We start from the raw sequence: 14,274 nt of genomic DNA on the forward strand, positions 1-14,274 counted from the left end.
TTATTGATTCACTTATTAAATTCCTGGCACATTTATAAAAAGTTTAGTACTCAGTTTCTGACCTCCAAGAAAGTAGAAAACTCAAAATTTCTATTTCTTTTATTAAACACCCAAAGACCAAATTACTTAAAATAATACATATAATTAGATCAAATGAAATGATCGAAATACCCTCGAACTCTGAAAAAACCAAAATAACCATGAGTACAAAAAATGAACGGAATATGCTCGTGTTTTAGAATAAGTGATTACCCTTAGATAAATTCTGAAAATAGAAATAAACCTAAATGTTATACCACCGCTAAAGGTTATAGAGCATGACCCAAGCATGTTGGCCATTCTTGATATTGTTGTAATATAGAAATAAATTAAATGTCACCGGAATACTTGTTTGTCTCATCGAAATTCATCTAATGATGATTCTGAAGGTGGCCAGTTTAACTATATAGTACAGTCAATATTAAGAAGTGAATATTTGTGAAGCATCTCAGTCTGAATGATTGGGAAATAGCGTAGAACTAGGATCTATTTAAATCTATTTGACTCAAAATCTTGATAATTCGATATAAATCCTAAATATTGAAAATAATTATTTTACCCTTATTGGGTTAATTTACTAAGAATTATTCATGAATAAAAAAATGTTTAAAATGCCCATGATGGCATGAGTATTGGAATCACTTTTGTTATGTCTGAATCTTAAATAATTCTGATGTAAAAGTTCTTAAATACCTTCTTGATGCACCTGAACCCTAAATGGTCCTAAAGCATCAATTTTTAAATGTTTGATTAGATCTATTAGTAATCGAACCCTTTTAATAGGAACCTCATTTTTTTAAATATGATCAATTTACAGAAGCTCTATGTTTTCCCTTCCTGATAACTACTAAGTATCTCTGAAAAATAATTAGATCCTCTAGTGTGTTCCAATGTACTTTATGAATGTTTTGTAGGTTTTGAAATGTGATTGGTTTATCTGTTTTAGCTTATGAATAAAATATTTGATTGAAATCATGATTCCTGACTTATTGATTACAAACTATGTTTGCCTGATACATGTTCTCTTATTACTGATTTTACTAAAAAGTATAAATGTGCCTGATTTATGGAATCTTGATACTATTGTTTATCATTGAAAATGTTTTATTGGGGGTACTTTTTGGGACGCATTATGGAGTTCTACAGGTTCAAATTTGATCAAGCTGGTAATTCCTTATAGACCTAAGGTGACCTTTGGGTAGACTCTTAGGCCCCAAAGTACTACCTTAGGTTGGCTCCTATACCTATTAGGTATAAGGTAAGTCTTTATGGAAGGAGTTCTAGGGGACTATATTTCGGTGTACGGGTAAAGGATAGTTATGTAATTTAAATAAACATCACTATCACTTTTATGATAATTTACTAGCTCACGATTTCTAATATTATTTTTTACTATTTAATCTAATTTATATTGGAGTACAACCCGAGATATGTTCTGGAGTCTCTGCAGGTTCAGGTCCGATCAAGTTGGTAATTTCTTATAGACCTGAGGTATCCCTTCAGGTTGGCACCTACGCCCAATGGGCCTAGGGTAAGTCCTTAAGAATGCAGTTCTGGGAAACTACATATCAATGTTCAGTTGGAGGGTATTACTGTGATTTTAGAATATGTTTTTCCTAAAAATAAACTACTATTATTTTTAAACTATATGTACACTTGTTTCTGGTTTTGTTGGAACACACCAGGCACCCTAATTCGATCTCCTAATCCTATCTCCTTGAATGTTTCCTCTAAACTATAGGTTTCTTGATTGCTACATGAAAAATTAATTAATAGAACCTCAACTCATCACGAGAACTTGTTTATGTCTAGATCACTAAGAATGTTTCATGCTTTATCATAGATTTGCTTGGCTTTTAGCATCTTTTGGTAGTTTTGTATTACTGAGCTTCCCCAAAGCTCATTTTATTACTTATCATTTCAAGTTAAAAGATTTGATCATGTTCTATTATCAACATCAATGATGGGAGTTCCTTCAATGTCACTTACAAAGTACAGTGTAAGGTAATTAGGGTCATGCAGTTCACCTTTTTTATATCAGTGTCTGAAACTTATTTTGATATTTTATATTATTGAATTTTTTAACATCTAAACGATTTTTGAATTTTATATGGTTATGTTGAAATTATTTTACGATCTTGAATTTGTTTGATAAAATTTTATTTTTCCCCAAATTTTTACTGAGGGTCACTCTAGTGGCCTTAACACCTCATATTGGATCGGGTGACCCGTATAACTATAAGGGTGTTACACTTGGAGTTGGTCATTAACCACCTATAGTCCTTGTTTTCATGTATTTTTGTATATCTCATCTTTGTTTTTCTTTTGTTGTTTTTTAGTTTTTAATAATTTTGTCTTTATGACACGTTTTTATATACCTTTATGACATATTTTCCTATGTCTTTTGGTATATTTTTAGTCATTTGACCAATATTTTTGTTTATCTTTTTTCAAGGTTGAATTTAACATCACATCGACTAATCAAGATAACATTATTAATATTCATACTGATATTTTCTACTTTGAACCCTGATATTGGATTTGAATATGTAGTTTGCGTTCGTTGATAGTTTTCACATGGCATTTGTCTCTGATTTATGATTTTATCGATAGTCTTTCAATAGTTTGGAATCTCTTTGTGGTTTGTTTTCCAATTCAGTTAGATATGCTTGTATATATCTTTTGTTAAAGTTTTTTTTTTTGTGTTTTAATATTTTTCATTATATGATCTAATGTGGTTAGTTTTGTGTCAGTGTTTATAAGAAAATATCATAATTATGTGTTTAGTTTATGATTATGGTATACCATTTCATTGTAACTTTTAATTTTTTTCTCTTGTTAATAAAACTAACGGTTCCAATAAAAAAAGAATGATCAAAACGAATGCATTCGATAATGATAATGACTAAAATGTAACATTTTCTATTTTATTATCAAAGTGAAACTACTCTAAAACTTAAGTGACCATTATTTGTATTTTACCCTATCAACGTTTTTTTGGATTAATCGTCTTCTTTGGAGATAAAATGAAAAACAACCTACAATTCTCAAAAGAGAAAATAACCTCAGTGAACAAAAATGCCTTATAATATACGATTTTAACCAACTTTTTTTGGATTTACCAAAAAGACCAACTAAATCGCAATGCGATCGATAATTCGCAACGCGATCTCCGGTATCGCAAATCAGTTTCCATATTCACAACGCGAACTTCGACTATCGCATTGCGATTTACATATTCGCATTGCGATAGTCCAAGTTCGCGTTGCGATAGTCCAAGTTAACGTTGCGAATCTGGAAACTGATTTGCGATAGTCGAAGTTCACGTTGCGATTTATTTCAAATTCGTTGCGATAGTCGAAGTTCGCGTTGCGATTTATTCCAAATTCGTTGCGATTTATTCCAAGTTCGCGTTGCGATTTATTCCAAGTTCATTGCAATTTATTCCAAATTCGTTGCGATAGTCCAAAATCGCAACGACTGGTGGTATTGCATTTGTTTCTTAAGAATTTTCTCTAAAAAGATAGTATTCGCGCGGACATGTCGAAGACACGTATTACCACGACCCGAGACGAGACGAGACGAGACGGACGGCGGTGGCGCGCAATAGTCCCCATTGTTCTCTATCACTCAACAAGGAAGTGGGAAAGCCAAGCCTTAAATACCATTCCCAATAGTGTTTCCAATACTATGTGGGATTGAGCATTACCAACACTTGTTTCCAATACTATGTGATTATTCAGGAAACAATTAACAATCATGCACCTTAAAACAACTGAATCAACAACCAATTGCATTAGTATTATACGATTAAATATGTCATAATTAAAAGTCAATCTACAATCAATCGCGATTATTGCAATTTTAAACAAAACATTCAAAAAAAAATTGCATCACTCGCGAGAATAAAAAAAATTATTATCGTGCAATTACAATCAATTGAAAATAAATTAGAATTGCATGAAAACTAAACGAACCACAAATATTTTTCATACAAATATTAAAGTCATTAACTATAATTCACAAATAATATCACTATTTAAGGCTCAATCCCACATAGTATTAGGAACAAGTGTTGGCAATGCTCAATCCCACATAGTATTGGAAACACTATTGGGAATGGTATTTAAGGCTTGGCTTTCCATTTCCTTATTGAGTGATAGAGAACAAGGGGACTCTCGCGCGCCGTCGCCATCGCCGTCCGTCTCGTCTCGGGCCGTGGCCGTGGTCGTGGTCATACATGTCTTCGACACGTCCGCGCGAATACTATCTTTTTAGAGAAAATTCTTAAGAAACAAATGCAATACCACCAGTCGTTGCGATTTTGGACTATCGCAACGAACTTGGAATAAGTCGCAACTTGAACTTCGACCATCGCAACGAACTTGGAATAAATCGCAACGCGAACTTCGACTATCGCAACGCGAATTTGAAATAAATCGCAACGCGAACTTGGACTATTGCAACGAATTTGAAAAATCGCATTGCGATAGTCGAAGTTCGCGTTGCGATAGTCGATGTTCGCGTAGCGAATCTGGAAACTGATCAAACATTAGCTTCAGGTCCTCTCTCTTCCTCTCTTTCTTCACTCTCTTCTTCTTCTCGAACCCTCCCTTCCAATCAAGACTTCCATTTCTTCAACAACTTCAACGATTTCAAGCTTCCTATCGATCAAATCGCCAAAATATCAGATTCGTTGCTTGAATCCATTGGCGCATCGGCTAAAACCTGGGGCGCTAACAAGGTGATCAATTTCCGTAACAATATTGAAAGTATGGTCGATGATGAAGCTTATGATTGGCTCGTTGATATCAATGATGAAATTTGGGATCGATTCGACTTTTCCATGGACGAGTTTCAAAAGATTCGAAAGAAGGAAGAGGTAATGGGTCGGCTCATAGGGACGGATCCGGATAATATTGGGTTTCAGCTGGTTTATGGGAAGAATAAGAAGAAGGTGGATGGTGGGTTAATGAGTGACTCGGCTGGAGTGTCAGTGAGTGGGATCGGAGGTGGGGGTTCAAGTTCTTCTGGAGTAAAGTTGAAGCAAGGGGCGTTGGCTACAGGGACGACAAGGAAAGCGAAGGTTCCATTTCATATTCCAACCATACGAAAGCCCCAAGAAGAGTATAACATAGTTGTAAATAATTCGAATCAGCCTTTCGAACATGTTTGGTTGCAGAGGAGGGAGGATGTGCAGCGTTTTGTTCATCCACTGGTTGGTTTTTTTCTTTTTTTTAATTTGTCTTCTATGGTTTTTCTTCTTTTTTCTCTTTTTGGGTACAAATATGTTGTAGTTGATTTATAAATGCTTACGTAATATTTCTGATTTTAGTTGGTTACTTATGTTATAGGATAACCGCACAATGTTTCGTTTTTGTTTGGTTAATTCAATGAGTGTTGAATTTTGTATGTTGTAGGATGATATTATAATCTTTCTGTACTGAGGTGAAAAGGGTAAAAAAGCTCTCGCTTGACTAAACGAAGGAGCAATTCATTTGTGTGCTTTTGTCTCCCCCCCCCTCTCTCTCTCTCTCTCTCTCTCTCTCTCTCTCTGTGTGTGTGTTTGTGTATTTGTGTGTATAAGCTTAAGAAATATAATTATGATAATGAAACTTCAAAAGTGGTCTAATTTATCTTACAAAACATGCAACTTTTTCTTCTATGGACCAATACACTCGTTTCTTATGTTCTCGTGTTTGTTGTTGATGGTTTAAACACTGAGACCTAGAAATTTTGATATTGTTCCATTTTTACAATTAAAGATGCATTTAATAAAAAAATAAAGAAATTGGAGAGAATTTCAATGAGAAGCTTTATTTTTTTGCTTTAAACTCCTTACAAAGAGGTGTCCCTACACTCACCAAGTGTGAGTCTGATCAATGGGCCTTGGCCTAAAGGGTTTAAGGGTTTATGAAACCTTTTCTTCTGGTGCTAAGGCTCACTCCTTAATGACACTGGTTTGGAAGTTTTGATGCTTGTGGTCGGGAATAGTACAGTAGGACAATGTGATATTCTCTTATTGGCATTGCTAGGGCATTGTGCTTGGTGCTTTTATTTGCTTTTGAGTGATAATGCACTTGCATATATTCCTAGCCACGAATTTCTGTGCAAGAAGTAGCAAGAGTAATTAATTTAGTTATTTTGATTGTTTTCACAGCAAAGAAATCTTTTCCATGGAGTCAAAATAGATGATTAAGGAGAGCATAGTTGTTTTTTAAAAGTTTTCTAGAGTTAAGAGGCACCTTGCACGGTTAAAAGGAAGGGGGGAGGGGGATTTCAATAAAATATGTCATTGAAGTGATAGTATTTCTGTTTGAGTTGGTTTGTAGGAACATATCTTGTAATCAAGGTCATTATTTATTTATTGGGGCAAATTGCGACGTTGATAATAGGAACTAGAAGATGGGAAGGATACAATTATTTTTAAGAATGTTACCATGTTCATAATAGTACCTCAGTAACAATAATTAGATATGGATGTGATAAAGTTCACTTTTTGTCTTGTTCATATAGATTATAATCTCACACATACAACTATGTTCAACAATAGATTCTAAAATTTACTGGTTTATCTAATGTTAATTTGTGGTGCTTGCCAAAATAAGAGAAAAAAAACAATTTTGTTTCTCTTTTACAGGAGAAGCTCTCTGTTATGGATTTTGTCGATAAAGATATAGTAGATATTGAGCCTGTTAAATCCCCATCAATCGAGTCTACCTCATTCAAGCTGGTTGAGGAAGTAAAAGATTTGAAGGATTTAGCAGCAAAGTTGCGCAGTGTGCAGGAGTTTGCGGTAAAAATCTAGCTTTTAATATGCTTTATCTTAGTGCATGTTTTGCTATAGGTTTATAGTAAGTTATAGAATGAAGTGTTTGCCTGATCTGAAGAAAGGTGTGTGTATCTCTAATATCAGGGCTACCAGTTACCCTGGTCTTTGTATGAATAAATATCGGATTAGTTTCTTTATTCTCACAATATGTTCCTCTTTGTATTTAGTTTATTTTCTCTGTATTATTCTCAGGTTGATTTGGAGCATAACCAATATCGATCTTTTCAAGGACTAACTTGCTTGATACAAATTTCTACCAGAATTGAGGATTTTATTGTAGATACTTTAAAGCTTCGAATTCATGTTGGCCCATATCTTAGGGAAGTTTTCAAGGACCCCACCAAGAAAAAGGTTTGTCTTCTGATAGTTTTTTGTTTTTGGAGTTCACTGCATTGTTTGATATCCTTAATTCAAATAGGTTATGCACGGAGCAGACAGGGATATTGTGTGGCTTCAACGAGACTTTGGCATATATGTATGCAATCTTTTTGACACTAGACAGGTTTTATACTATTGACCCACTTCTATGAACTTGATGATTTAATTTTAGAATTTTTTTTGATAAATGCTTCTTTTTGTTGATATATGTTAAGAAGCTAAGTTTATGTGGACCACGATAACTTTTTATGAAATTATTTGTTAGCTAATTAGCAGTGGGACAATGAATTAAGGGAAAGGAAATTGGTACAACGTTTATATATGAACACTCTTTACTTGTGGTTTAGATTATTAAACTACCTTAACTGATTTTATGGATGATTACAAGGATGCTAAGCTCATAGGAACTTATTGATAAAGTTACCATCTACTTAACTACTTTTAAGTGCAATTACTATACACATGAATTGATTGTTTTGAATTTGAAGTTAAAAGTTGTGTTGGACTTCTGTCAATATGTTGCCTTATGATTTTGCATGTTTCCCAGGCCTCAAGGGTCTTGAAATTGGAAAGAAATAGTTTGGAGCATCTTCTGCAACATTTTTGTGGAGTTACAGCCAACAAAGAGTGGGTTTTGGTCTAAATTTGAACTTCTTGTTTATGGTTTTTACTTTCTAGTTCTCTCCTCTTTGATCATCATCTGTGCCGTCTTCGTTACAGTTGATTAGCCAACTCAATGCAGGTACCAGAATGCAGATTGGAGATTGCGTCCTCTTCCTGATGAAATGCTCGGGTAACACTGCGTTTTCACTCTTCAGTTGACTCTCTTACTCCCTCGCTAGTTAAATAATATATAATTCTGCACTTGCATTTGTCCTTAAAGTAGATGGTTGATTGCTATTGACCACTTTTTTTAAAAAAGAACAAGAGAGACAAAATAAAGCATTACTTCACCTATGAATTTGACATAGTTTATGCATCAAACTTTTGTTGTTTTCTAGGTTTTCTACACCGTTGTCTCTTTTGAACAATTTTACGCCAACTGTGACATCTTTAATTTTCCTGTTCTCAAAGTAGTGGTTGTGGTTGAGCGTTAGCCCTGTCAAACTTATCAGAAAAGGAAAAAACTTAACCATCAAATCTATGAATACCATTTTATGTTTTATGAGAAGAAAAAAATCAAAGACAGATGTAAATAGTAGTTAAATTTGACTTTTTAACCAATATGGGGTTAAAACACATTGCTCTCTTTTTATGACTGTACTTTTTGTACTAAAATATTACTCTCCAAGCTTGAAGAAAGTTTCATGGTCCTATCACTGTGATTGCAATTATTGAAGAGGAAACTTCCGTTGTTGTCTGTCTCTCAAGTGTTCCTTTTTATTACCATTTTTATGACAGATATGCTAGAGAAGACACTCACTACTTGCTCTACATTTATGATTTAATGAGAATCGAATTGCTATCAATGCCCAAGGAAGGTGAACATTTAGATGCTCCTTTGGTAGAGGTACAATGCTTTAAATCATGGCTGGCAGCATTTTCTACATTGACAAAGCATGCCATGTCATATATTAGCTCTTCTAGAATAACACTAGCTAAGAGATTTTGATAGTCTTAATTTTTACTTGCATTCATGTAAGAGCTGTGTTTGTTTCCACATTCCGCTGGCTTCTGACATGTTATTTTGTTCATTCTTCAATGTATAACTTAAAGACGAGGCTGTGTTGAAATTCTTTTTGTTCTTTTTTCAAAATAAGTTTAAATGGATGCATGAATCTGTGAACTTGATTGCTTCTTGTTATTTATTCTTGACTATTATCTTAGTAGAAAATGTTCTCTTGTTTGCAGGTCTACAAGCGAAGTTTTGACGTATGTATGCAACTGTATGAGAAAGATATCCTGACAGAGAATTCATATCTCCATATATATGGGTTTGTTACTTGCTCAGGCTATAAAATTTAAATGTATTCCGTAAACTTCAACTAAATAATTAATCTTCTATTTAATATAGGTTGCAGGTGGCTGGTTTCAATGCTGAGCAGCTAGCAATTGTTGCTGTAAGTTTTTGTTGTTTTGATATCTATATGTGGCCCTTTGTTTACTTTTAAAATAACATACAGATTGGTTGTTAAATCATAAGAAATGTATAATTTCAACTCAGATAAACGTATTTGATGTACAATAGTCTTACTAGCAAAAATAGATGATTTCCATTTATTGTGCTTATATGTCTCAACTATATGGCTTATAGGGGCTTTGCGAATGGCGAGACAATATTGCCCGTGTAGAGGATGAAAGTACTGGTTACGTATTGCCAAACAAAACACTTCTTGAAATCGGAAGGAACTTTAACGTTTTTATCAAATTCTAGTATATATGTAGTTTCTTATTGGTGTTTTTACTTGCGTTCTTATTTTTCTTACCACTAAAAGCCAAGTAGATGCCTATAACTGCTCATAAGTTGCGTCGATTGTTGAAATCTAAACACCCATATGTGGAACGAAATCTTGGTGTGCTTGTTAGCATCATAAGGCAATCTATGCAGAATGCTGTTGCATTTGAAGCTGCTGCTCAACAACTTAAAATGGGACGTACACTAAATGTAAGATTCAATACAGTGATTTGATAGTCCTAATATATTATAGTAATATTTTGTTAGGATGTTTGTGTGACTCGGAAAACAAAGTCCACCAAGTGATACCTAATGTTAATATATTAAAGCTACAAAAGCGAAGTGTGCCAATTGATTTGATTCAGTTACATGAAGTCTGATAAAAAAATGTTATGCTTATTAGAAACCATTTTAGTCCAAAGAATGGGTTGAAAATTGCTGATTTCATACCATTCTTTGCGCCGCTTCCTCATTACTGTTTGTTTCATTGAACTGGCCATGGGTAGGGAAAATGTTAATTTTATAATTACTGTTTGTCGAGATAACTGTAAGATTTCTACTGCGTAGGCAAAAGAACAAATAGCATCGAACGAGGGAGCCAAGGTCTTACATCCTGAGGTTCCAACAGACTTGAAAATTGCGAATGACGGAAAAAAATCGTAGATGGTGCTATGGTGGGACCTGATGGGATAACTGCACAATCTGCTTTTACCGATGTTTTCAAAATCGGACCGGACATTGAATCGGTGAATGTATTGGTTCACTGGTTCAATCGCGGTTGAACCGAATTTTATATAAAATAATATATTTTTTTAATTTTATATAATATTCAAAGCAATATTAATATATATGTAAAACTTTTTTTAAGTTTACAATATTAAAAGGTATACAAATATCACAAGTCATAACATTTATAAATGAAAAACCATAAAATCAAGTGAAACAAAAATGATTCAAATCAACTACAACATAATATTTAAGGCAAAACATATTAAATAATAAATATAATTATATAACTATAATCAAAAAAATAAAATTGGGGTTTAAAAAAATCATAACAAATGATGTCATTTGGTTTAATTGTTTTAAAAAAAAACAATCACACATGGCTAAGAAACATAGAAGAGTATCCCAAAAGTTTAAAGAGTAAAAATATGAGAACAAAACAATCCCACATAGCTAAGAAACATAAAAGAGCATCTCAACTTACTTCTATAAATAATAGAGGTAATTTGACATTCAAAATCATGGAGCCTTTTGGTGAGCACAAAGCGAACTATTCTTTCGCTTCAATTGAGCTCAAATTTTAGACTTTAATTGAGCTTAAATTTTAGGCTTCAATCGAACTTCTAATTTTTTTTTTTTGAGTTCAAGCCTTTTTGATTTCAAGTTTTAATATTATATTTGGAGTTGATAATTTTTAGCTCGTGAGTTTTTGAGTGAGTTGAGCTTACTTTTAAAGTTTTCGAGTTCGAGTCGAACTCAGCAATACACGAATTTGACTCGGCTCATTGAACAAACGACGTCGTTTGGTTTAATTTTTTTTTAAAGAAAAAAAGTGAACCAGCGGTTCAAACCGGTTTTGCCGGTTTTCAGCCGGTTCACCCCGATTTTCCCGATTTTCAGTCGATTCTTCCGGTTATGTGCTAATCCGGTTTTTGGAGTTAACCGGACCGGATAGGCCACCGGTTCACAGTTCAACCGGTCGAATCGGCCGGTCCGATCCGGTTTTAATAACATTGGCTTCTACACGACATAAACAGGAATCGAACAAGATTGGAAGCAGTGTCACTGAACTTGACACAGGCAAAAAACAAGAAGGTTTCTCTTTTGAGCCACATGTGAATGGTAGCTTAGTGCATGTTAGAGGAAATCTTGCCATCTCGGGGGAGAGTGGAGATGCAAATGCTTCTACAGTTATTCCACCTTCTGCAAAGGTAGTAAGTTGCTAATCCTTTTATAGATGTGTGATTATCTGTTTTCAGACAAGTAGCCGTGATAAAATATTTGTTTCCTGTAGGCAACTGGAGAAACTATTCAGATTCTAAAGAAACCGAGCCGTGGCCTCGGAGCACTTTTGGGGAATGCTTCCACGAAGAAAAAAGTTGGTATTGAGAAAATGCTAAGTTTATGTTTTTCCTCTTGCTATTCTAGCTTTTGATTTTGTTGCAATAATGAAGCTAATTTGTTTAATTGTCATTTAGGAGAAGGAAGAGAGTAAGTTGGCGCAGATAAGATCTTCAGTGAATCTTTCATTTCATTCATTTTCGGGCACAGAGGAGCTGTCGGAAACCCCAGCGATTGAGCCAAGTAAACTTCCAGAAGTTCCACAACCCGAGGAACCTCCTGATGTGATAGCTACCAAATCGTCGACAGCAGAAGATATTATCATGTTGGAAGATAATTCGAATAAAGATGAACAAATTGATGCCAGCGATAATGTGGAAGTAACTGATAGACCTGAGGAGAGTTCCACGACACCTTCCTCTGAAATCGAGAAAGAAGACGAGACCATGTCTTTATCCGATTTATCTACGAGCTTCCAACAGTGCTTTGAGTCTGAATCAAAACAGAAAAACAGTTAAAGTCAAGAAATCGAAAGAACGAGTGGTCTTCTGCAAATAAAGCCGTTTGATTATGAAGCAGCCAGGAAAGAGGTTAAGTTTGGAGAAGATGCAGAGGAAGAATCAGGAAGCCATGCAAATTATGCAGGTAAGAAAAAAGGTTCAGCAGTCGGGCGACTTGAAATAGATGATGGATCTAAACAATTTCTGCAAGCTAGACGGCGACAAGCTTTCCCGGCATCTGGGAACAGAAGTGCAACTTTCCGACGAGCCTCCGATTGTGAATCCTAATGCCATATCCCGTAAGACAAATGCTTAAACATCGTTGCGTTTAAAATCCTAACAGAAAAGATGATCTTGCCAGGCTAATCTGTTTAGGCTTAAACAAAGCAAATGCATACTAAAACCAATACCGAAGGTAAGAATTTTTGCTATGTTATAAGATTGGAATAACTTTTGCTTGCTAATTTTATGCACTTACATAGTATTTGCTCTCTCCTAAATAATTCCTTCTGTTCTTTTTCATATTTTTTTTTTCTTTTTGAGAAAAAATAATAATGAGAAAGGAAAAATGTTTTATTTTTATTAAATATCATATTTTTAAGGTAAATGTCGATATTCAAATTCTCATAAGAGGGTGAGATATAAGGAATATTTTTATCATTTGGTCAATTAATGAATTTCGAACCTTTCGTTCTATTGTTTGGCGAAAAATATATAAAATTAATTAATCGGTAAATTAAATTCTCTGAGTTTTACCTTTTGGGTGAAGTATATAAATATATATATAAATTATTCAATAATTTTTATTAGCTGTTATTACTTCCTTTTAAAGGATAAGATGATGTGTTACATTAATGTGTAATATCTCATTTGGTCTATCAATTATAATTAATATTTTATTTTAATTTTTTTTTTTAAATATTTTTAAGAAATGATTTTGAAAAATAATAAAAATATGAATACTCTTAAAAGTATATAAAAAATTATAATTTTTTTAAAATTACAAAAATATATTTTAAATTATAATTTTTATAATTCATAAAGTTTAATAAAATCCTTCATATTTTTTATTACTTGTACTCTTACGGTCTTACCCTTCTATCATCCATCTAACTTGTAATAAAATTTAATGATTAATATTATGTATTTCTTATGATCATAACAAATATGTTCTTGTTTTCTTTGAAGTTTTTATAAAACTTTCGGTACTTTTAAAATAATATTTTATTTAATACTGTAACAATTAGTAAAATTTAACATATCAAATTAATTATAATAATTTTGAATTATAAACTTTCAGTTGTACTATTTTTTTAAAAAAAATCTAAAATAAAGTGTTATTTATCGTTATATCTAAAATATGGTGGAAATGATGAATATTATTTTCATACATAGAATATTTTTTTTAAAAAATTTGACCTAAATATCGAATGTCACATTAATCACCAAAATGATTCGATACGAATTCGCTATTAATGATTACTATTGAGTATGATTAAAACTAAATATTTCCATCCATCGTAACAATAAATCATATAGAGAAAGATCATACATCATTACTAACTGAGAGATACAAAAATTTCACGAAATTGACCATGCATACTTAGGGGTATTTTATACCTTTCACACACCTCACATAATTTCATGCCAAAATTTGGATCTTAAGCTCCAACACATCAATAAAACATGCTTACGAGAGTCATGCGAAATTGCAGCTCAAACAAACTTTAAAATAAGACTTTAAGTGCACAAATAAGATATTTTAGCGATTAAATTGTAAATTGTTGTTTAATTTCTTTACTATCATACATTTCCTAAATTTCTTTAGTATAGAAATTTTAGCTCGATTCAATTTAAGATTCATCCTTAATTTCAAATCTATATTTTAGGAACCAATTTATACAATATTGTGCATTTGAAAGTCAAAGGCTAAAAACCAACTTTAGAGATTTAAAAAGTCAATTTAGGAAGAGTTTTCACGAATTAAAACCCGAGGGATCAATATATTTTTAGAGGAAACAATATTTTTTTGTAAAAGAATCGATCCCTCGTACAAAAGCATT

The 14,274-nt window shown here is 33.0% G+C and overlaps 1 pseudogene; it reads left to right on the forward strand.

Annotated features, from left to right (window-relative positions):
• LOC120133681 overlaps window positions 1-12,616 on the forward strand; it is a 29,891-nt pseudogene extending 17,275 nt beyond the window's left edge.
• Window positions 12,617-14,274: the final 1,658 nt, after the last annotated feature.

The sequence above is a fragment of the Hibiscus syriacus genome, unplaced genomic scaffold, assembly GCF_006381635.1.
Source record: "Hibiscus syriacus cultivar Baekdansim isolate YM2019G1 unplaced genomic scaffold, ASM638163v2 tig00110584_pilon, whole genome shotgun sequence".
NCBI classification, from domain to species: domain Eukaryota; kingdom Viridiplantae; phylum Streptophyta; class Magnoliopsida; order Malvales; family Malvaceae; genus Hibiscus; species Hibiscus syriacus.